This window comes from Scyliorhinus torazame, chromosome 23, assembly GCF_047496885.1.
Source record: "Scyliorhinus torazame isolate Kashiwa2021f chromosome 23, sScyTor2.1, whole genome shotgun sequence".
NCBI lineage: Eukaryota > Metazoa > Chordata > Chondrichthyes > Carcharhiniformes > Scyliorhinidae > Scyliorhinus > Scyliorhinus torazame.
In genome coordinates, this window is record NC_092729.1 from 2796344 (window position 1) to 2818561 (window position 22218).

Consider the following 22218-nt stretch of genomic DNA (forward strand, 5'->3'; position numbering starts at 1 on the left):
ACCTCCCTGCATCTATCCTATCTATTCCCGTCATTTGTTTCCAGAAGGTCCCACCTCATTCTTCCAAATTCCAATCAGTATAGTCACAGTCTACTCAGTCTCTCGTCAAAAGACAAGCGTTTCAACTCCGGAATAAACCTGCTGAATCTCCTCTGCACCCCTCCAATGTCAGCACATCCTTTCTCAAGGATGGACACCAAAACTGTGCACAGTAGTCCAGGTGTGGCCTCACCAGCACCTTGAACAGCTGCAACATAACCTTACTGTTCTTTAAATTCCATCCCTTTGGCAATGAACGACAACATATCATTTGCCGCCTTAATCACCTGCTGAACCTGCAAGCTAACATTTTGCGATTCATGCACATGGGAACCCAGGTCCCTCTGCACAGCAGCAAGCTGACATTTTTTACCATTTAAATCATAGTCCATTTTGCTTTATTCCTACCAAAATAGATTGACACATTTACCAAACATGTACTCCACCTGCCAGATCCTTACCTACTGACTTAAACTATCTACAACCTTCTGCAGACATTCAGTGTCCTGTGAACTTTGCTCCAACACTCATCTTAGTGACATCTGCGAACTTTGACACGTTACAATTGGTCCCAAACTCCAAATTATCTATGTAAATTGTAAACAATTGCGATCTCAACACTGATCCACGAGGAACACAACTAGCCAATGATCACCAACAAAAAAAAAACTGTTTTCCCCACTCTTTGCTTTCTTTCAGTTAACCAATCCTCTATATATTCTACTGTATTACCCGTAACAATTTACACCTTTAACTGATGTAGCAGCCTTTCGTGCGGTACCTTGTCGAATGTCTTCTGGAAATTCAGATTCCTCACATCCGCGAGTTCCCCGTTGTCTACCGAGCTAGTAATGTCCTCATAGAATTCCAGACAATTAGTGAAGCATGACCGTCCTTTCATGAACCCATGCTGCGTCTGCCTATTGGGACACATTCGATCCAGATGTCTCGGTATTTCTTCCTTGATGATAAATTCTAGCATTTCCCCCACTACAGAAGTTAAGCTAACTGGCCTTTTGTCTCCCTCCTTTTTAAATCAGTGGCGTCATATTTGCTGTTTTCCAATCTGCCAGAATCGCCCCAGATTCCAGCGACATTTGGTAAACTATCACGAGTGCATTTGCTATTTCCGCCACCATCTCTTTTAGTTCCCTGGGATGCATTCCATCATGGCCAGGAGACGTGTGTACCTGTAGCCCCAATAGCTTACCCAACACTATCTCATTAGTAATAATGATCGTTTCTAGGTCCTTACCTGCCATAGCCTCCTTGCCTTTAATTATTGGCATGCTGTTTGTGGCTTATACTGTGAAGACCGACACAACATATTCGTTCACTCCATCGCCATTTCCTCAATTCCCATTATTAAATCCCGTTCTCATACTCGAAAGGAACAATGTTGACCCTAGCCACTCCTTTTCATTTATATTCCCAGCTACTTTAGTCTCTTAATCTATCTTCCTTTTCTTTATTTCTTTTTTCGTGGCTTTCTATTGACTTGCAAAGGTTTCCAAATGCTCTAGTTTCCCACTAATCTTTGCCACTTTTTTGTTTGGATTTTTATTCACGTTTTCCCTTCGATACCCATGGCTGATTAACCCTTTTCCTCCACTCCTTCACTTTCACTGCAACATACCTTTGCGGAGCACTATGAATAAACTCTGAAAGTACTCCACTTTTCGTCAATTGTCCAACCATGAAGTCTTTGCTCCCAGTCTACATTAGCCAACTCCTCCCTCAGTGTCGTCTCCTTTGCTTAAGCAGATGAAGCTGCAATAGGATTTTAGCTTCTTACCCTCCATCTGTATTTTAAATTCAACCATACTGTGACCGCTCCTTCCGAAAGGATGTCTACCTGTGAGATCTTTAATTCTTCACCAGATCCGTCGGTGAGGCAGAATCCGAGTCAGTTTAAATAACGTGAAGGAAGATCATTATTGAGGCCAAAGTTTGCAAGAAAATTTAGACGAAAATATAGAAGCAAAGGTCGGAAAAAATTGGACATGAATATTAAAACCATTGAAAATTTCATAGGCAGCGACCTAGGAGAAACAGCACTAGAACAAGTGACATTTAAATGATGTCGCTATAGAACTAGGAGACAACGTTGCAGAATAACGATCATTTTTACAAACTACTTGTTAACTGGGAGACACAGTTACAGAGTAAGGATCATGTGTACATACTGCCTGTTAACCAGGAGATACAGTTACAGAACAAACGTCATGTGTGTCAGCTCCCTGTGGAATTGGCGGGCCCAGTTACAGAACAAGAGTACTGTAAGGAAGCTTGCTTGAGAATTTGGCGACAGTTACATGAAATATATTACGTGCATACACCTCTGGGTGACTGAGAAACACGGTTACAGATTAATGGTCATGTACATTAGCTCGCTGGAGAACTAACACTCACATTTACAGCATGAGGATTATGCATACGAGCTCACTAGTTGAACTCGGAGACACAGTTCCAGAATAAGGGTCATGTTCATTGGTAGCACGGTTACTCGTCATTTCAGGAATCTGCAATGTTCCCAACTCCTTCCTTAAAACCCCTGGAATGGGAAGGGCCTATTCCTTGGTATCTGTCACATTCCAACACTAGTAATTTCTCCATTAGTGATGCGCAGACTGTGTAAATTTTAATCAATCCCTGCTCCTGTTTGATAATATTGTCCTTGAGACCTCTGGCATGCCAATCTCTTCCTCTATTGTAAATATTGAAAGCAATCCATCCTTTAGCATATCTGTCATCACCTTATTTTAATTGAAAACAGCTCAATTTCAGTTTAAAAGGGCCCACATATCTTCTAACTTTTCTCATTTTCCGAATAAAATTGTAAATGTTTCCTGTGATGCCGATGTTTTCACTTGCGAGGTTGCTTTCAGGCACCGTTTTTGTGGATTTGATTAGCTGTTTGGTCAGCCTTTCTAGTTGTGAGCATCTTGCAGTCATGTCTCTGTCATGTCTGCCATGTTGTGACAGCCAAGTTGACTTTTTGGCTGAGATAATTCAAACTGTTCTTAACACTCTGTGTGCCTGTATAAGGAAGACTATTTATACCATAAACTGTACACTGTCCTTCTGCTCTCATGTCTCACCCAAATACCCACCCGTATCTGTGGACACTCACCGGTCAATCTGGATAGGGGAGACGCAGTCTCAGGGGCCGCCACTGAAGACTGAAACGAGGTGAACAATATTTATCTCAGAGGATTTTGGATCTTTTGAATTCTGTTTTCCCAAACCCTGTGGATATTCAGCCGCTGAGCGTATTCTCTTTGACACTCTGTCTCTGTAACTGAGGCAGCTGTGTCAAATTGTAGACGTATCTTACAGATATTAACATTTGGCAAATGTTGCTCCTGATATTCTGAGTGTATTCCCCTATTGGACATCGATCCCTGGAGTGAGGGAGGCTCCTAGTTAATGTAAACAATATGAAGAAAGATAATTTCTTAGACCTAATTCTGGAAGGCAATTCAGTGGAAAATAGGTAATATAAGGTCGGAAATAATTAAGACATAAATAAGAGTTATGGAATACGAGTCATGTATATATGATTACACATGGTTAACAAAAATGGGACATGAATATAACCTAGCTGAGGAACGAAGAGACACGTAACATAAGGGTGATTGGGGAGAGGGATGAGATCCAGATAGAGGAGTCCAGGAGGTAGAGTTAAAGGATCCTCAGCCCATGTCTATCTCCAGAAAGTTCGACATTCTTTCCACCTGTGTGCGTGGAATCGGGCACTGGAGAGAGGATGACCAAATTGAACATTGTACAGGGATTGGTTAAAGTGTGTGTGGGGGTGGGGGCGGAGAAACAAATGGAGACGTCATTGGGGTGAGTATAGTAACCGGCATTGACATTATTTACTGTGACCAAGATCGATAGTCTCGCAGGTTCTGGTGCAGCCTGGTGCACGGGTTCGAACCATCTTATCTGGGGTGAAGACGAACAAAGAAAGGTACAGGACAGGAGAAGGCCCTTAGGCTCCACAAGCCTGAGCTGACCAATGTACCCCACCCTTCCCCAGACTCATCATCCCTTAAGTCGTTCTCTGTGGTAAATGCTGATGCAAAGTGCTCATTCAGCACCTCGCCGATTTCCTCTAGTTCCAAGCAGATATTCCCTCCGCTGTCCTTGACTTGGCCAACCCTTTACCTGGCTCATCTCTTGCTCATTATATATGTCTAATAGACTTGGGCTTTTATTTAATCCTGTTTGCCGATGACGTTTTTCATGACCCTTTAAGCCCTGACTCCTAGCGTATGTTACTTCCTGTTTTATTTAAATTCCTCACAGGCTTTGTGTGTTCCCAGCCATCCAGCCCTTACACATGCTTCATTTTACTTTGGACCTGGCTCACAATATCCCTCGTTATCCAAGGTTCCCAAAACTTGTCCTTCTTATTCTTCCTCACAGGATCATCCCGGTCCTGACTTCCTTTCAACTGACATTAGAAACCGTTCCACATGCTAGATGTTGATATACTCCCAAACATCCGCCTCCCCCCCCACCCCCCCCCCCCACGTCTCCCAATCTGGACTGTTCAGTTCCTGCCGAATATTGTTATAATCAGCTTTCCACCAAATTAGCACCTTCACCCGAGGACAACTCTTATCTTTGTCTAACAGTACCTTAAAACAAAATAGATTATGGTCACTCTTCATGAAATGTTCCCCAACAGAAATGTCGAAAGCCTGGCCGTGGTCATTCCGCTGGGCCAGACCCAGTGCGGACCCTTTCCTAGTTGGACTATCTACATATTGTTTCAAGATGCCCACATGGATGCTCCGTACAAGTTCTACCAGATCCAAGCCCCTGGAAATAAATGTGTCCCAGTCAATATATGGACAGTGAATATGACCCCCCCTCAACAATCCTGTTGCTTTTAAACCCTTCCAAAACCTGCCTGCATATCTGCTCCTCTATGCCCCGCTGGCTGTGGGGAGTCCTATGTTAAAACCCCAAAATTTTGGCTGTACCCTACCTGTTTCTGATCTCTACCCACATTGCCACGCTGCATGATTCCTTCCAGGTCTTCTCCCGCGGTTCAGCTGTGCACTCGGAGTAGGAGAGTAATGATGCAGTTCTAGTGGTCTACGTAGGTACCCACGGCATAGCTAGAACTAGGTCAGAGATTCTCCTAAGAGAGCTAGGAGCTGAATTTTTTTTAAAAAGAGAACTGAAAAGGTAATAATCTCCGGATTGATATCTGAACCATGAGCTAATTGTGACATGGGCCAGGGTTTTGAGAACACCAAAGTACACTTTTAATATATTTTGGTTATGGGGAGCACAAGGGCCCACTTTACAGGTGTGATGCAACAGAGAACTAAAGTATTTTTAAAACAAAACAGTGTTTATTCTATGAATTCAGTTAAAATTTTATTAACCCACAGTAAACATCTTACCAACTATCAACACTGATAACCCCCCAAAAAGATATAGTACTCTATAGGTAACCCTTAGTAACTTTCCAAACAACAGCCATCAGCCAAAACACGTTTTAACAAAGGTGGAAGGTTTGAGTTCTGTACAGAGAACAGTTATCACTTTTAAATTATCAAGTGATGTGAGCATCTTGTTTAACATACAGAGATAGAGACCAATATACACCTGCTTGGTTTGAAAGCGAAACTAAAGCACTGAGCCAAAAACAGCTTCCAGCTCAAAACGCAGGAAGTAAAACGCAGAATCACATTCCAGCTCCACCCACAAATGACATCACTGCAGCCATTTGATAAAACACATTTTTCTTAAATGGACTCTCACATGACAATTGGTACTGGGAAATAAGATAAAGGAGGTAAAAATTGTTTTTGGGAGAAATTGGTTTAAATTCATGTGACATTGGCACGTGCATTTGAATCATACTGGCACCAGAGTCCTGGCGAATGGCGTAACTCGCTGTAGGCAGGGCTTTTAACTAAATAGTGGCGCGGGGGAGGGGGGGGGAGTTCTTCAGGTGTATGAAGAATGAGAAATTCCAAGTTAAAGGATAAGGTAGAAGTGCATTTCAATGGCGAGGACTTTAATATAATTAAAGGGGCCGAGGTCCCCAGAAAGGATAATAAAGTTTCCAGAACACCTAGTCCAACAGGAGAAGGTGGCAGGAATCTTACTCCAGCTAATGCAAAAGAGGGGACAAATATGATAACGGAGTGGGGCGTAGTGGCGGTCTATTCTGGAATGAGGGGGTTGCACCTAAATGCGTGCATTTTTCGAAATAAGGTGAATAAGGTGGTCGCCACATTGAAATTTGGCCGGTACGATGTTGGGGTCATCAGAGTCGTGGCTGCAAGGGAATCCGGGCTGGGATGTAAGTATCCAACGATATAAGTCCTCCAGAAAGGACACGCAGACGGGACGAGGGAACGTGTTTGCATTGTTAGTAAGGAAATAAATTCAATTGATAGTCAGAAGCGATATAGGGTCGGAAGGCATAGAATCTGTGTGGGTCGAGTTGAGGAATAGCAAGGGGAAATATCCTGATAGGAGTTAGGTACAGACGCCCTATCAGTAGTCGGGATGTGGGACAGAGATAAAAAAGGAGTATAAGAAAGGCATCATGAAATACACGAAGATGGTGTTCCACTGTGAAGGCGGTGGCTGACTGGTATCGTCGCTGGACTCATAATCCAGAGACACACGATAATAATCTGGGGACCCGGGTTCAAATCCCAATCGGAGGAAACTCTGAGCGTGGTAAGGATGCAGTATGTGTTCCGGGTGAGGCACTTCAATGTCTATCACCAAGAGCGACTCGGTAATACCACCACAGACCGCGCTGGCTGGGTCCTAAAGGACATAGCGGCCAGACTGGGACTGAAGCAGGTGGTGAAGGAACCAGCAAGAGGGAAAAGCATAGTTGACCTCTTCCTCACCAATCTGCCTGCTGCAGATGCGCATGTCCATGACAATATAGGTGCAAGTGACCATCGTCCAGTTCTTATGTAGACAAAGTCCCGTCTTCAGTTTGAGGATACCCTCCATTGTGTTGTGCAGCACTAATAACGAGCTGAATGGAGTAGTCTTCGAAAAGATGTAGCAACTGAAGGCTGGGGGTCCATGAGGAGCTGTGGGCCGTCAGCAGCAGCAGAATTGTATTCAACTACAATCTGCAACGTCATGGCCTGGATATCCCCCACTCTACTATTACCACCAAGACAGAGGTTCAACCCTAGTTCAATGAAGAGTGCAGGAGAGCATGAAAGGAGCAACCCCAGGCATACCGAAAAATGAGGTGTCAACCTGGTGAAGCTACAATACAGGACTATGTGTGTGCCAAACAGCATACACAGCAAATAATAGACAAAGCAAAGTGATTCCACAAGAAACGCATGAGATCTAAGCTCTGCAGTACTGCTACATCCACCCGTGAATGGCGTTGGGCAATTAAATCACTCACAGGAGGAGAGGACTTCACAAATATCTCCATAATGGGGTCTCCCAGCACTGTGCAAGAGACAAGGCTGAAGCATTCGCAACAATCTTCAGCCAGATGTTCCGTGTGGATTATATATCTTTGTCGCCTACGGAGGTCCCCAGAATTACAGATGTCAATCTTCAGCCAATACGATTCGCTCCACGTGGTACGAAGAAACGGCTGAAGACACTTGATTCTGCAAAGGATATAGCTCCTGACAAGATTCCGGCAAGAGTACTGAAGACTTGTGCTCCAGAATTTGCCGCACCCCTAGCCAAACTGTTCCAGAACAACTCCAACAATGGCATCTACCCGGCAATGTGGAAAATTGCCCAGGTGTGTCCTGAACTCAAGACACCGAACCCATCCAACGCAACCAGTTAGCACCCGATCAGTCTACTCTCCATCATCAGCAAAGTGATGTAAGGAGTCATCAACAGTCCTATCAAGCGGCACTTGCTCAGCAATAACCCCTTCACGGATGCTCAGTTTCAGTACCGCAAGTGTCACTCAACCTATGACCTCATTACAGACTTGGTTCAAACATTGACGAAAGAGTTGACTGCCAGAGGTGAGGTGGGAGTGACGGCCTTTGATATCAAGGCAGCATTTGACTGAGTATGGCATCAAGGAGCCCTAGCTAAACTGGAGTCAATAGGAATCAGGGGGAAAACTCTCCGCTGGTCGGAGTCATACCTGGCAGAAAACATGATGGTTGGACTTCGCTACAGGATTCCTCGGGATACTGCCGGGGCCCAACCACCTACAGCTGTACTGTTCGGGTGGGTTTAAACGATTTTGGCACGGGTGGCAATCTGGACAGTACGCCTGCAAGTGTAGGGATTGCGGATGAGCATGGCACCAGGGTCAGCCTGGATATCAGGAAGGGTAGGCTGAAGGAGATCGAACTCAGTGGGCCTGGAAGTCTGGAGATTATCTGCTTCAATGCACGGAGTATAACAAGTAAGACAAATACCAAAGCAGCAAACCTCCCAGTCAGGATATTGGTGCCCCTCTAGTTCAGGTGTAACCCGCCCTTCTTGTAAGGCCTCGCCTTCCGTGGAAGACATCCCAGCGATCCAAAACAATTAAGCCCTCATTCCTGCATCAGTTCTTTAGCCACGTGTTCATCTGCACTATATCGCTGTTGCTAGCCTTGCGAGTACATGGCACGTGGAGTATTCCTGAGATTACTAGCCTCGAGGACCTGCTTTTTAATATTGTACCGAGCTGCGTAAATTGCAGTTACAGGACCTCGCTACTGCTTCTCCTATGTCATTGGTGCCAATGTGGGCAATGACCTCTGTCTGATTTCCTCCCGTTTGAAGATGCTCTGTAGCCGCTCAGAGACATCCAGGACCTTGGCATCAGGGAGGCAAACTACCAACCTGGAGTCCTTTCGCGGCCACAGAAGCGCCATTCAGGCGAGCAGCGAGGTCGCTGCAGTCTAAAAGGGCCGAAGGGCCTGCTCTTGTGCTGTAATTTGCTTTGCTTTTCTTTTCCTTCATTGTGATGTGATGCATTTTAACCAAAGTGAGAGGGAGAGACTACACAGAAATAATGTCTCCGGTCTGAAGAGTGCAGGGATACAGTGTCCGATCCTACATGTGGATAGGCATCTGAAGATGGCCGTCCACAACGAGACAGGGTCAAAGATACAGATGTGCTATTAACCTTTACAAAAAAGGCAGATCGTCCAAATTTAGGGGTTTTGATGAACATTTTTACAGGCACTGTGTCTGTATATGCACTCAGGCACAGCTTCATTTCGGAGGGAGAGGCTGTCAGCAAGAGGAGCACATCATGTGGAACACAAGCGAGGTACACTGCTGTCCCCTTTAGATTTTTCAGCTAAACAGCTTTGCTAAAGCCGACATTCATGGAAATAAGGCAGCAATAAGGAAAACACAGTTTCCAATGATATCACCAGGAAGCAGACACGCCCGCTCGTGGGATTATAAAAGCAGCAACACTCCGCGATTAGATAGAGAGCAGATCTACACCAACACCCTGACCGTAACTCTGACACACCCCAGCGAAGATGCAGAAAGCGCTGTTCCTGGTGCTTGTACTTCTAGTGCTGACTCAGAGCAATCCTACTGGAGCGAAACCAGGTATTATGGAAAGTAGTAAGAATCTCTTCACGTTCTCCAACACTAAGGCCGCTGGGGTTCATGCAGATTAATTTTAAATCGATTATATTTTCTTTGAGTGCAATGGTTTGATAGGTTTAGAGATGTGGATTGTGAGATTATAAAATAAACTGAAGAATTCAAGATAAACAATCTCCATTGGAAAATCTCTGATATTTTAGTCACTATCGGAGTGTTTCGCGGGGCTTGTTGGTTTTGTGAGCTGGTCCACACGGATCAATAATGAAACCACAAGTTACTGAGCGGGGCACTTTGCTGGGTCAAAGTGGGATCATTGATCCGGATAGCAAACTCTGTCATTGTCCTTATTGCAGAATTCAGTTACTGTTCCCGGTCACTGACACTGCTACAGATTGTGAGAGTGTGGAATGTGTGAGGACAGGATCAGCATCTCCATCAGTCATTTCTCCCCATTTCATTTTCACTGGACCTCGGTATAGGAGGTAGAGGGAGGGAGTGAGTTTGTACAGACCAGGAGGTAGAGGGAGGGAGGGAGTTGGTACAGGCCAGGAGTAGGAGGGAGGGAGTGTGTTTGTACTGACCAGGAGGTGGAGTGTATTTGTACAGACCCGGAGGTGGAGGGAGGGAGTGTGTTTGTACAGACAATTAGTTGGAGGGACGGAGTGACTTTGTACACACAAGGAAGTGCAGGGGGTGAATTTGTACAGACCACGAGGTGGAGGGAGGGAGTGTGTTTGTACAGACCAGGAGGTGGAAAGAGTGAGTATGTACAGACCAGGAGGTGGAGTGTATTTGCACTGACCAGGAGGTGCAGGGTGTGAGTTCTGTACAGACCAGGAGGTGGAGGGAGGAAGTTTGTACAGACCAGGAGGTGGAGGGAGGGAGTTTGTACAGACCAGGAGGTGGAGTGTATTTGTACTGACCAGGAGGTGCAGGGTGTGAGTTTGTCCAGACCAGGAAGTGGAGTGAGTGAGTTTGTACAGACCAGGAGGTGGAGGGAGGGAGTGAGTTTGTACAGACCAGGATGATGGAGGGAGTGAGTTTGTACAGACCAGGAGGTAGAGGGAGGGAGTGTGTTTGTACAGACCAGGAGGTGGAGGGAGGGAGTTTGTACAGACCAGGAGGTGGAGTGTATTTGTACTGACCAGGAGGTGCAGGGTGTGAGTTTGTCCAGACCAGGAAGTGGAGTGAGTGAGTTTGTACAGACCAGGAGGTGGAGGGAGGGAGTGTGTTTGTACAGACCAGGAGGTTGAGTGAGTGAGTTTGTACAGACCAGGAGGTGGAGGGAGTGAGTTTATACAGACCAGGACGAGGAAGGAGGGAGTTTGTACAGACCAGGAAGTGGAGGCAGTGAGTTTGTACAGACCAGGAGGTAGAGTGAGGGAGGGAGTTGGTACAGGCCAGGAGTAGGAGGGAGGGAGTGTGTTTGTACTGACCAGGAGGTGGAGTGTATTTGTACAGACCAGGAGGTGGAGGGAGGGAGTGTGTTTGTACAGACAATTAGTTGGAGGGACGGAGTGACTTTGTACACACAAGGAAGTGCACGGGGTGAATTTGTACAGACCACGAGGTGGACGGAGGGAGGGAGTTTGTACAGACGAGGAGGTGGAGGGTATTTGTACAGACCAGGAGGTGGAGTGAGGGAGTGTGTTTGTACAGACAATTAGTTGGAGGGACGGAGTGACTTTGTACACACAAGGAAGTGCACGGGGTGAATTTGTACAGACCACGAGGTGGACGGAGGGAGGGAGTTTGTACAGACCAGGAGGTGGAGGGTATTGGTACAGACCAGGAGGTGGAGGGAGGGAGTGTGTTTGAACAGACCCGGAGGAGGAGAGAATGAGTTTGTACAGACCAGGAGGAGGGAGGGAGTGAGTTTGTACAGACCAGGAGGTGGAGTGCATTTGTACTGACCAGGAGGTGCAGGGTATGAGTTCTGTACAGACCAGGAGTTGGAGGGAGTGAGTTTGTACAGACCAGGAGGTGGAGGGAGGGAGTGAGTTTGTACAGACCAGGATGATGGAGGGAGTGAGTTTGTACAGACCAGGAGGGAGGGAGTGTGTTTGTACAGACCAGGAGGTTGAGTGAGTGAGTTTGTACAGACCAGGAGGTGGAGGGAGTGAGTTTATACAGACCAGGACGAGGAAGGAGGGAGTTTGTACAGACCAGGAAGTGGAGGCAGTGAGTTTGTACAGACCAGGAGGTGGAGGGAGTGAGTTTGTACAGACGAGAATGTGGAGGCAGTGAGTTTGTACAGACCAGGATGTGGAGGTAGTGAGTTTGTACAGACCAGGAGGTGCAGGGAGGGACTGAGTTTGTACAGACCAGGAGGTGGAGGGAGGGAGTTTGTACAGAACAGGAGGTGGAGGGAGTGAGTTTGTGCAGACCATGAGCTGGCGGGAGTGCATTTGTACAGACCAGGTGGTGGAGGGAGTGAGTGTGCAGACCAGGAGGAGAAGTGAGTGAGTTTGTGCAGACCAGGAAGTGTAGGGAGTGAGTTTGTACAGACCAGGGGGACGCGGGAGGGAGTTTGTACAGACCAGGAGGTGGAGGGAGTGAGTTTGTACAGACCAGGAGGAGGAGGGAGGGAGTTTGTACAGACCAGGAGGTGGAGGGAGTGAGTTTATACAGACCAGGAGGTGGAGGGAGGGAGTTTGTACAGACCAGGGGGACGCGGGAGGGAGTTTGTACAGACCAGGAGGTGGAGGGAGGGAGTTTGTACAGACCAGGAGGTGGAGGGAGTGAGTTTGTACAGACCAGGCGGTGGAGGGAGTGAGTTTGTACAGACCAGGAGGAGGAGGGAGGGAGTTTGTACAGACCAGGATGTGGAGGCAGTGGGTTTGTACAGATCAGGAGGTGGAGGGAGTTTGTACAGACCAGGAGGTGGAGGGAGGGAGTGAGATTGTAGAGACCAGGAGGTGGAGGGAGGGGGGTTGTACAGACCATGTACAGACCATGAGGTGGAGGGATTGAGTTTGTGCAGACCAGGAGATGGAGGGAGTGAGTTTGTACAGACCAGGAGGTGGACGGAGGGAGTTTGTACAGGCCGCGAGGTGGAGGGAGTGTGTTTGTGCAGACTATGAGATGGAGGGAGGGAGTTTGTGCAGGCCAGGAGCTGGAAGGAGTGAGTTTGTACAGACCAGGTGGTGGAGGGAGTGAGAGTGTGCAGACCAGTAGGTGGAGGGAGGGAGTTTGTACAGATCACGAGGTGGAGGGAGTGAGTTTGTACAGACCAGTAGTTGGAGGGAGTGAGTTTGTACAGACCAGGAGTTGGAGTGAGTGAGTTAGTACAGACCAGGAGGTGGAGGGAGGGAGTTTGTATCGACCACGAGGTGGAGGGAGTGAGTTTGTATAGACCAGGAGGTGGAGGGAGGGACTGAGTTTGTGCAGACCAGGAGGTGGAGGGAGGGAGTGAGTTTGTGCAGACCAGGAGTTGGAGGGATGGAGTTTGTGCAGACCAGGATGTGGAGGGAGTGAGTTTATGCAGACCAGGAGGTGGCGAGACGGAGTGAGTTTATTCAAGTCTTGGTGTGTGAGACTGTAAACTGTGGAATATTATTATATACAACATACCTAATGTTGCTGCTTTGTGCCGAGTGTGTCCCTGTCAGGCTGAGAGATTCTGCTTTCTGTTTTCTCATTGATCTCCACCAGGCTGAAGAACCCGTAATTAATTCCTTCATCATGTTTTCTTTTACTTTTAGCAGATTTTCAACCAAGACGTCCACCGATCCGCCAATCACTCAGAAGATGGCACCTGACATTTTCCCTTCCCCGACACGATGATGGGTCAAAATCGTATTGAAGATAAAGATGAATGATCTACTGAGGGACTCTCATCAGCCCGGGATCTCCATGTTCTCACTGAATGGAAGCTTCTTTCCTGGAAAACAGGCTAATTGATTACTTCACTCCTCTAACACCTGACCTTGTATTCCTGCTGTCTGGATAATGGCCTGTAATCAGAAATAAAACTTACTGCATTGGTCACTGCTTCATGTCTTGTTAACCCTCAGGATCAGGCTGTCTGTAGCGAAGGTGTCCGGTTTGAATTGAGGCTGGGCACAGATGTGTACATTCCAGATAAAGGGGAGGGGAGGTCGATGCAAATGGTCTGAGATAAGATAGGGGGCCCACAATGTCAGCTCTCTGACCATTTACATGTAAGGATGTCTCACAAATACTGAGCTATGGAGAACGAGCTGGGGGTCAGGAAGTGATATATGGTAGTGGAAATTGTTCTGTCGTGGGGCAATTGATTCAGAAAATAGGGAAGGGATATAATTGGTGAGTGAGAGGATGGTAAAGTGATTCAGAGGCTGAGAACGTAATTCAGGAAATGGTGCAGGAGATCAGAGTGTGGAGGAAATGTTCAGTGGGTGCTGAGGTTTGCTTTCATTTTTCCGGGCAACCCGGATGTTTTCAGAACACCACAAAAGTTTTCCGGGAACCGTTAACGGTTTCTGGGCGCCGTGAACTGTATCGAGGCGCCTTGGAGGGGTTCAACGCACCATTAAGTGTTTCTAGAAGCCGTGGTGTGTTTCAGAACACCGTTACAGGTTTCTAGGCGTCATGGAGAGGTCCAGGGCACCGTGAAGGGTCTCTGGGCGCCATAGAGGGGTGCAGGGCACCGTGCCGGGTTTCTAGGCGTCATGGAGGGCTTCAGGACACCGTGAAGGGTCTCTGGGCGCCATGGAGGGGTTCAGGACACCGTGAATGGTATCTAGGCGCCATGGAGGGGTGCAGGGCACCGTGAAGGGTCTCTGGGCGCCATGGAGGGGTTTGGGACACCGTGAAGGGTCTCTGGGCGCCATGGAGGGGTTTGGGACACCGTGAATGGTATCTAGGCGCCATGGAGGGGTGCAGGGCACCGTGAAGGGTCTCTGGGCGCCATGGAGGGGTTTGGGACACCGTGAAGGGTCTCTGGGCGCCATGGAGGGGTTTGGGACACCGTGAAGGGTCTCGGCGCCATGGACGGGTTCAGGACACCGGGAAGGGTATCTAGGCGCCATGGAGGGGTGCAGGGCACCATAAAGGGTCTCTGGGCGCCATGGAGGGTTTCAGGGCACCGTGAAGGGTCTCTGGGCACCATAGAGGGGTTCAGGGCACCGTGAAGGGTCTCTGGGCGCCATGGAGGGGTTTGGGACACCGTGAAGGGTCTCGGCGCCATGGACGGGTTAAGGACACCGGGAAGGGTATCTAGGCGCCATGCAGGGGTGCAGGGCACCATAAAGGGTCTCTGGGCGCCATGGAGGGTTTCAGGGCACCGTGAAGGGTCTCTGGGCGCCATAGAGGGGTTCAGGCACCGTGAATGGTATCTAGGCGCCATGGAGGGGTTCAGGGCACCGTGAAGGGTCTCTGGGCGCCATGGAGGGGACCAGGGCACGGTGAAGGGTCTCCAGCTGCCATGGAGGGGTTCAGGGCACCGTGAAGGTTCTCTAGGCGCCATGGAGGGCTTCAGAGCACCGTAAAGGGTTCCTAGGCGCCATGGAGGGGTTTGGGACACCGTGAAGGGTCTCTGGGCGCCATGGAGGGGTTTGGGACACCGTGAAGGGTCTCTGGGCGCCATGGAGGGGTTTGGGACACCGTGAAGGGTCTCTGGGCGCCATGGAGGGGTTTGGGACACCGTGAAGGGTCTCTGGGCGCCATGGAGGGGTTTGGGACACAGTGAAGGGTCTCTGGGCGCCATGGAGGGGTTTGGGACACCGTGAAGGGTCTCTGGGCACCATGGAGGGGTTTGGGACACCGTGAAGGGTCTCTGGGCACCATGGAGGAGTTTGGGACACCGTGAAGGGTCTCTGGGCACCATGGAGGAGTTTGGGACACCGTGAAGGGTCTCTGGGCACCATGGAGGATTTTGGGACACCGTGAAGGGTCTCTAGGCGCCATGGAGGGGTTTGGGACACCGTGAAGGGTCTCTGGGCGCCATGGAGGTGTTCAGGGCACAGTGAAGGGTCTCTGGGCGCCATGGAGGGGTTTGGGACACCGTGAAGGGTCTCTGGGCGCCATGGAGGGGTTTGGGACACCGTGAAGCGTTTCTAGGCGCCATGGAGGGGCTTTGGACATCGTGCCGGGTTGCAGGTTACCACAAAGTGTATTCGAGGATTGGGAAAGGTTTAAACGGACGGAACGATATTCCCTCTGGAGGGAAAGGAGTTTTATGCGTCACAGATGGATTGATCTTGCTACAAAATAGTTCGAACAGTCAGAGGGAGTAAAATAGTGAGGGGATTTTCCTGTGAGTGCAGATGGTGCTGGGGAACGTTTCGGCGGATAGCAAAGCGGTGGTGACAGGGGTCAAGGAAACTTCAATCATTTCAATGGGTGGGGAAGGAATGAGCGGCTAAGGAAGATTTTCAGTGTGTTTAGGAAGGATTCGGAGAGATGGGAATGACTGTCACTGGGTGCGGAAGGCAATGAGAGGATGGGGAGGAGATTCGGTTAGTGGCAAAAGGTACCAGGAATAAATGTAGAGGGGAGGCGGTGGCGTAGTGGTATTTCCATTGGACGAGTTAAGCAAAGACTCAGAGAGCCTAAGTAATGCTCTGGGGACGCAGGTTCAAGTCCCACCATGGCAGGTGGTAAAATTTGAATTCACTGAAATCTGATGATGACCATGAAAAATTGTCTATCGTCGTAAAAAAAAAACAACTGGTTCACAAATATCCTTTCGGGAGGAAATCTGCCGTCTTCACCTGGTCCGGCCTACATGTGACTTCAGACCCACAGCAATGTTGTTAACTCTTAAGAGATAGATTCCAGTAAACTTGCTCAGAATATAAAAACAGATAGTAAAAGTTTCTACAAATACATAAAACAAAAAAGAGTGGCTAAGGTAAATATTGTTCCTTTAGAGGATGAGAAGGGAGATTTAATAATGGGAGATGAGGAAATGGCTGAGGAACTGAACAGGTTATTTGAGTCGGTCTTCACAGTGGAAGACACAAATAACATGCCAGTGACTGATGGAAATGAGGCTATGACAGGTGAGGACCATGAGATGATTGATATCACCAAGGAGGTAGTGATGGGCAAGCTAATGGGGCTAAAGGTAGACAAGTCTCCTGGATCTGATAGAATGCATCCCAGAGTGCTAAAAGAGATGGCTTGGGAAATTGAAAATGCACTAGTGATAATTTACCAAAATTCACTAGACTCTGGAGTGGTCCCGGCGGATTGGAAATTAGCAAACGTGACACCACTGTTTAAAAATGGAGGTAGGAAGAAAGCGGGTAATTATAGGCCAGTGAGCTTAACTTCGGTAGGAGGGAAGGTGCTGGAATCTATCATCAAGGAAGAAATAGCGAGGCATCTGGATGGAAATTGTCCCATTGGACAGACGCAGCATGGGTTCACAAAGGGCAGGTCGTGCCTAACTAATTTAGTGGAATTTTTTGAGGGCATTAACAGTGCGGTAGATAACGGGGAGCCAATGGATGTGGTCTATCTGGATTTCCAGAAAGCCTTTGACAAGGTGCCACACAAAAGGTTGTTGCATAAGATAAAGATGAATGGCATTAAGGGGAAAGTAGTAGCAAGGATAGAGGATTGGTTAAGTAACAGAAAGCAAAGAGTGGGGATTAATGGGTGTTTCTCTGGTTGGCAATCAGTAGCTAGTGGTGTCCCTCAGGGATCAGTGTTGGGCCCACAACTGTTCACAATTCACATAGATGATTTGGAGTTGGGGACCAAGGACAATGTGTCCAAGTTTGCAGACGACACTAAGATAAGTGGTAAAGCAAAAAGTGCAGAGGATACTGGAAGTCTGCTGAGGGATTTGGATAGGTTAAGTGAATGGGTTAGGGTCTGGCAGATGGAATACAATGTTGACAAATATGAATTTATCCATTTTGGTAGTAATAACAGCAAAAGGGATTATTATTTAAATGATAAAATATTAAAACATGCTGCTGTGCAGAGAGACCTGGGTGTGATAGTGCATGAGTCGCAGAAAGTTGGTTTTCAGGTGCAACAGGTGATTAAGAAGGCAAATGGAATTTTGTCCTTCATTCCTAGAGGGATTGAGTTTAAGACAAGGGAGGTTCTGCTGCAATTGTATCAGGTGTTAGTGAGGCCACATCTGGAGTATTGTGTTCAGTTTTGGTCTCCTTACTTGAGAAAGGACGTACTGGCACTGGAGGGTGTGCAGAGGAGATTCACTAGGTTAATCCCAGAGCTGAAGGGGTTGGATTACGAGGAGAGGTTGAGTAGACTGGGACTGTACTCGTTGGAATTTAGAAAGATGAGGGGGGATCTTATAGACGCATATAAGATTATGAAGGGAATAGATAGGATAGATGCGGGCAGGTTGTTTCCACTGGCGGGTGAAAGCAGAACTAGGGGGCATAGCCTCAAAATAAGGGGAAGTAGATTTAGGACTGAGTTTAGGAGGAACTTCTTCATCCAAAGGGTTGTGAATCTATGGAATTCCTTGCCCAGTGAAGCAGTAGAGGCTCCTTCATTAAATGTTTTTAAGATAAAGATAGATAGTTTTTTGAAGAATAAAGGGATTAAGGTTTATGGTGTTTGGGCCGGAAAGTGGAGCTGAGTCCACAAAAGATCAGCCATGATCTCATTGAATGGTGGAGTAGGTTCGAGGGGCCAGATGGCCTACTCCTGCTCCTAGTTCTTATGTTCTTATCTGTTCCATAATTTCGGATGGGCAGAAAATTCTGGCACAGACTGCGATGCCCACATCCCAGGAACGAATTTTGAAAAAGACCTTTGAATGAGTGTCCTACATGAAACGGAGACTAACATGTAAAAAATATCCGTTTAAACATAGTTTATTAAACCAGTGTGCCGAATTTAACAGAGACCAGTTAAGCCGTGTACAATATTAAATACAAACTACGTAAACAATGTGATGTCATTTAAACATTGTCACACATTCAATAGACCAATTAAGCAGTTTCCGACATTAAAATGCGTCTATTTAAATACAGTCCTACATTTAAAAAATATTGTTGAAAAAGTGTCCCCCACTCAACAGAGAGAACTAAAATAGTGCCCTGGACTTACATTAAACGGAGAACATTTAAATAGTGACCTCCAGTCAACGCAGATTATTTAAAAAGGGTCCTAGTTAAAGAGCCGATTTAAATAGTGCTCTCCCCGCAAACGTGGCCATTTAAATAGTTTCTGATATTAAACAGAGACCATTTGAACAGTATACATAATAAAACAGAGTTTATTAAAACAATGTCCGACAGTAAACAGGGACCATTTAAACAGAGTAAGCAATAAATCAGATATTTTTAAAACAATGTACGACATTAAACAAGGACCATTTCAACCGTTTTCTCCATTAATAGGAGGCGCGAAAAAGACTCTTCCCTCAAAAGAGACCATTTAATCACAGAATCGCAGAATTTCAGTGCAGGTGTCTTTAAAGACATGGGTACACTTCCATTCATGTATAAGATCTTGTTAAGGTCGGATGCAAAACCTTTGGTACATCCTCCTCGGAGATTTCCTGTTCCACTCAAGAGAACGATAAAGACTAGAATTGGGAAGGTTAAAACAACAAGGAATAATTTCAAGAGTCACTGAACCGACTGACACGGTCAGTTCGAACGTTTGCGTGAAGAAACCGTCAGGTGATCTACGGATATGTATAGACCCCAGGGATCTCAACAAGCACATCATGAGGGAATACTATCCTATTCCAAAACGAGAGGACATCACCAGCGAGGTGACAAATACGCCTGTAAGTAGTCCAAGACACACTTTTTCAATTTGAGCATTCTGTTGGTGTCAGCGCACTAGATACATATGCAACAGGAACGCGAGACGAACTATTGTATTTTTGTAACAGTACTGCTCCTATTCTGTCCTGAGTCGCATCAGTGAAAATTTTCGTCTTCCTATTTGGATCGAAATATGCTAATATAGATACAGTCGTTAATAGGGATTTTAAATCAAGCCACGCTGTTTGATGATCACTTGTCCATTCGAAATAAGTGGATTTTTTGATCAAGTTTCGAAGAGCTGTTGTCCTGGTTGATAGAAAAGGTATGAATTTGCCGAGAAGTTGACAACGCCTAAAATCGTAAAACTACTGGACTGTTAGGGGTTGAAAGCAGGGATAGAATTCGTCAGGGTAGGTGCTGCTCACAACAATGGGAATTAGTCAGGGTAGCGGCTGTTCAATGGCAAGGGAATTAGTCAGGGTAGGGGCTGTTCACTGGCAGGGGAATTAGTCAGGGTAGGGGCTGTTCACTGGCAGGGGAATTAGTCAGGGTAGGGGTTGTTCACTGGCAGGGGAATTAGTCAGGGTAGGGGCTGTTCACTGGCAGGGAATTAATCAGGGTAGGGGCTGTTCACTGGCAGGGGAATTAGTCAGGGTTGGGGCTGTTCACTGGCAGGGGAATTAGTCAGGGTAGCGGCTGTTCACTGGCAGGGGAATTAGTCAGGGTAGGGGCTGTTCACTGGCAGGGGAATTAGTCAGGGTAGGGGCTGTTCACTGGCAGGGGAATTAGTCAGGGTAGGGGCTGTTCACTGGCAGGGGAATTAGTCAGGGAAGGGGCTGTTCACTGGCAGGGGAATTAGTCAGGGTAGGGGCTGTTCACTGGCAGGGTAATTAGTCAGGGTAGGGGCTGTTCACTGGCAGGGGAATTAGTCAGGGTAGGGGCTGTTCACTGGCATGGGAATTAGTCAGGGTAGGGGCTGTTCACTGGCAGGGGAATTAGTCAGGGTAGGGGCTGTTCACTGGCAGGGGAATTAGTCAGGGTAGGGGCTGTTCACTGTCAGGGGAATTAGTCAGGGTAGGGGCTGTTCACTGGCAGGGAATTAGTCAGGGTAGGGGCTGTTCACTGGCAGGGGAATTAGTCGGGGTAGAGGCTGTTCACTGGCAGGGGAATTAGTCAGGGTAGGGGCTGTTCACTGGCAAGGGGAATTAGTCAGGGTAGGGGCTGCTCACTGGCAGGGGAATTAGTCAGGGTAGAGGCTGTTCACTGGCAGGGGAATTAGTCAGGGTAGGGGCTGTTCACTGGCAGGGGAATTAGTCAGGGTAGGGGCTGTTCACTGGCAGGGGAATTAGTCAGGGTAGGGGCTGTTCACTGGCAGGGGAATTAGTCAGGGTAGGGGCTGTTCACTGGCAGGGGAATTAGTCGGGGTAGGGGCTGTTCACTGGCAGGGGAATTAGTCGGGGTAGAGGCTGTTCACTGGCAGGGGAATTAGTCAGGGTAGGGGCTGTTCACTGGCAGGGGAATTAGTCTGGGTAGGGATTGTTCACTGGCAGGGGAATTAGTCAGGGTAGGGATTGTTCACTGGCAGGGGAATTAGTCAGGGTAGGGGCTGTTCACTGGCAGGGGAATTAGTCAGGGTAGGGGCTGTTCACTGGCAGGGGAATTAGTCAGGGTAGGGGCTGTTCACTGGCAGGGAATTAGTCAGGGTAGGGGCTGTTCACTGGCAGGGGAATTAGTCAGGGTAGGGGCTGTTCACTGGCAGGGGAATTAGTCAGGGTAGGGGCTGTTCACTGGCAGGGGAATTAGTCAGGGTATGGGCTGTTCACTGGCAGGGGAATTAGTCAGGGTAGGGGCTGTTCACTGGCAGGGGAATTAGTCAGGGTAGGGGCTGTTCACCGGCAGGGGAATTAGTCAGGGTAGGGGCTGTTCACTGGCAGGGGAATTAGTCTGGATAGGGGCTGCTCACTGGCAGGGGAATTAGTCAGGGTAGGGGCTGTTCACTGGCAGGGGAATTAGTCAGGGTAGGGGCTGTTCACTGGCAGGGGAATTAGTCAGGGTAGGGGCTGTTCACTGGCAGGGGAATTAGTCAGGGTTGGGGCTGTTCACTGGCAGGGGAATTAGTCAGGGTAGGGGCTGTTCACTGGCAGGGAATTAGTCAGGGTAGGGGCTGTTCACTGGCAGGGGAATTAGTCAGGGTAGGGGCTGTTCACTGGCAGGGGAATTAGTCAGGGTAGGGGCTGTTCACTGGCAGGGGAATTAGTCAGGGTAGGGGCTGTTCACTGGCAGGGGAATTAGTCAGGGTAGGGATTGTTCACTGGCAGGGGAATTAGTCAGGGTAGGGGCTGTTCACTGGCAGGGGAATTAGTCAGGGTAGGGGCTGTTCACTGGCAGGGGAATTAGTCAGGGTAGGCGCTGTTCACTGGCAGGGGAATTAGTCAGGGTAGGGGCTGTTCACTGGCAGGGGAATTAGTCAGGGTAGGGGCTGTTCACTGGCAGGGGAATTAGTCAGGGTTGGGGCTGTTCACTGGCAGGGGAATTAGTCAGGGTAGGGGCTGTTCACTGGCAGGGAATTAGTCAGGGTAGGGGCTGTTCACGGGCAGGGGAATTAGTCAGGGTAGAGGCTGTTCACTGGCAGGGGAATTAGTCAGGGTAGGGGCTGTTCACCGGCAGGGGAATTAGTCAGGGTAGGGGTTCTTCACTGGCAGGGGAATTAGTCAGGGAAGGGGCTGTTCACTGGCAGGGGAATTAGTCAGGGTAGGGGGTGTTCACTGGCAGGGGAATTAGTCAGGGTAGGGGCTGTTCACTGGCAGGGGAATTAGTCAGGGTAGGCGCTGTTCACTGGCAGGGGAATTAGTCGGGGTAGGGGGCTGTTCACGGGCAGGGGAATTAGTCAGGGTAGGGGTTGTTCACTGGCAGGGGAATTAGTCAGGGTAGA

General features: G+C 48.1%; 1 long non-coding RNA gene across 1 annotated transcript; it reads left to right on the forward strand.

Annotated features, from left to right (window-relative positions):
* The first annotated feature begins 9472 nt into the window (after window positions 1-9472).
* Window positions 9473-13582, forward strand: LOC140399690 (uncharacterized). Its single transcript, XR_011937784.1, has 2 exons — window positions 9473-9594; window positions 13299-13582. It is a non-coding gene; the product is annotated as an uncharacterized lncRNA (long non-coding RNA).
* Window positions 13583-22218: the final 8636 nt, after the last annotated feature.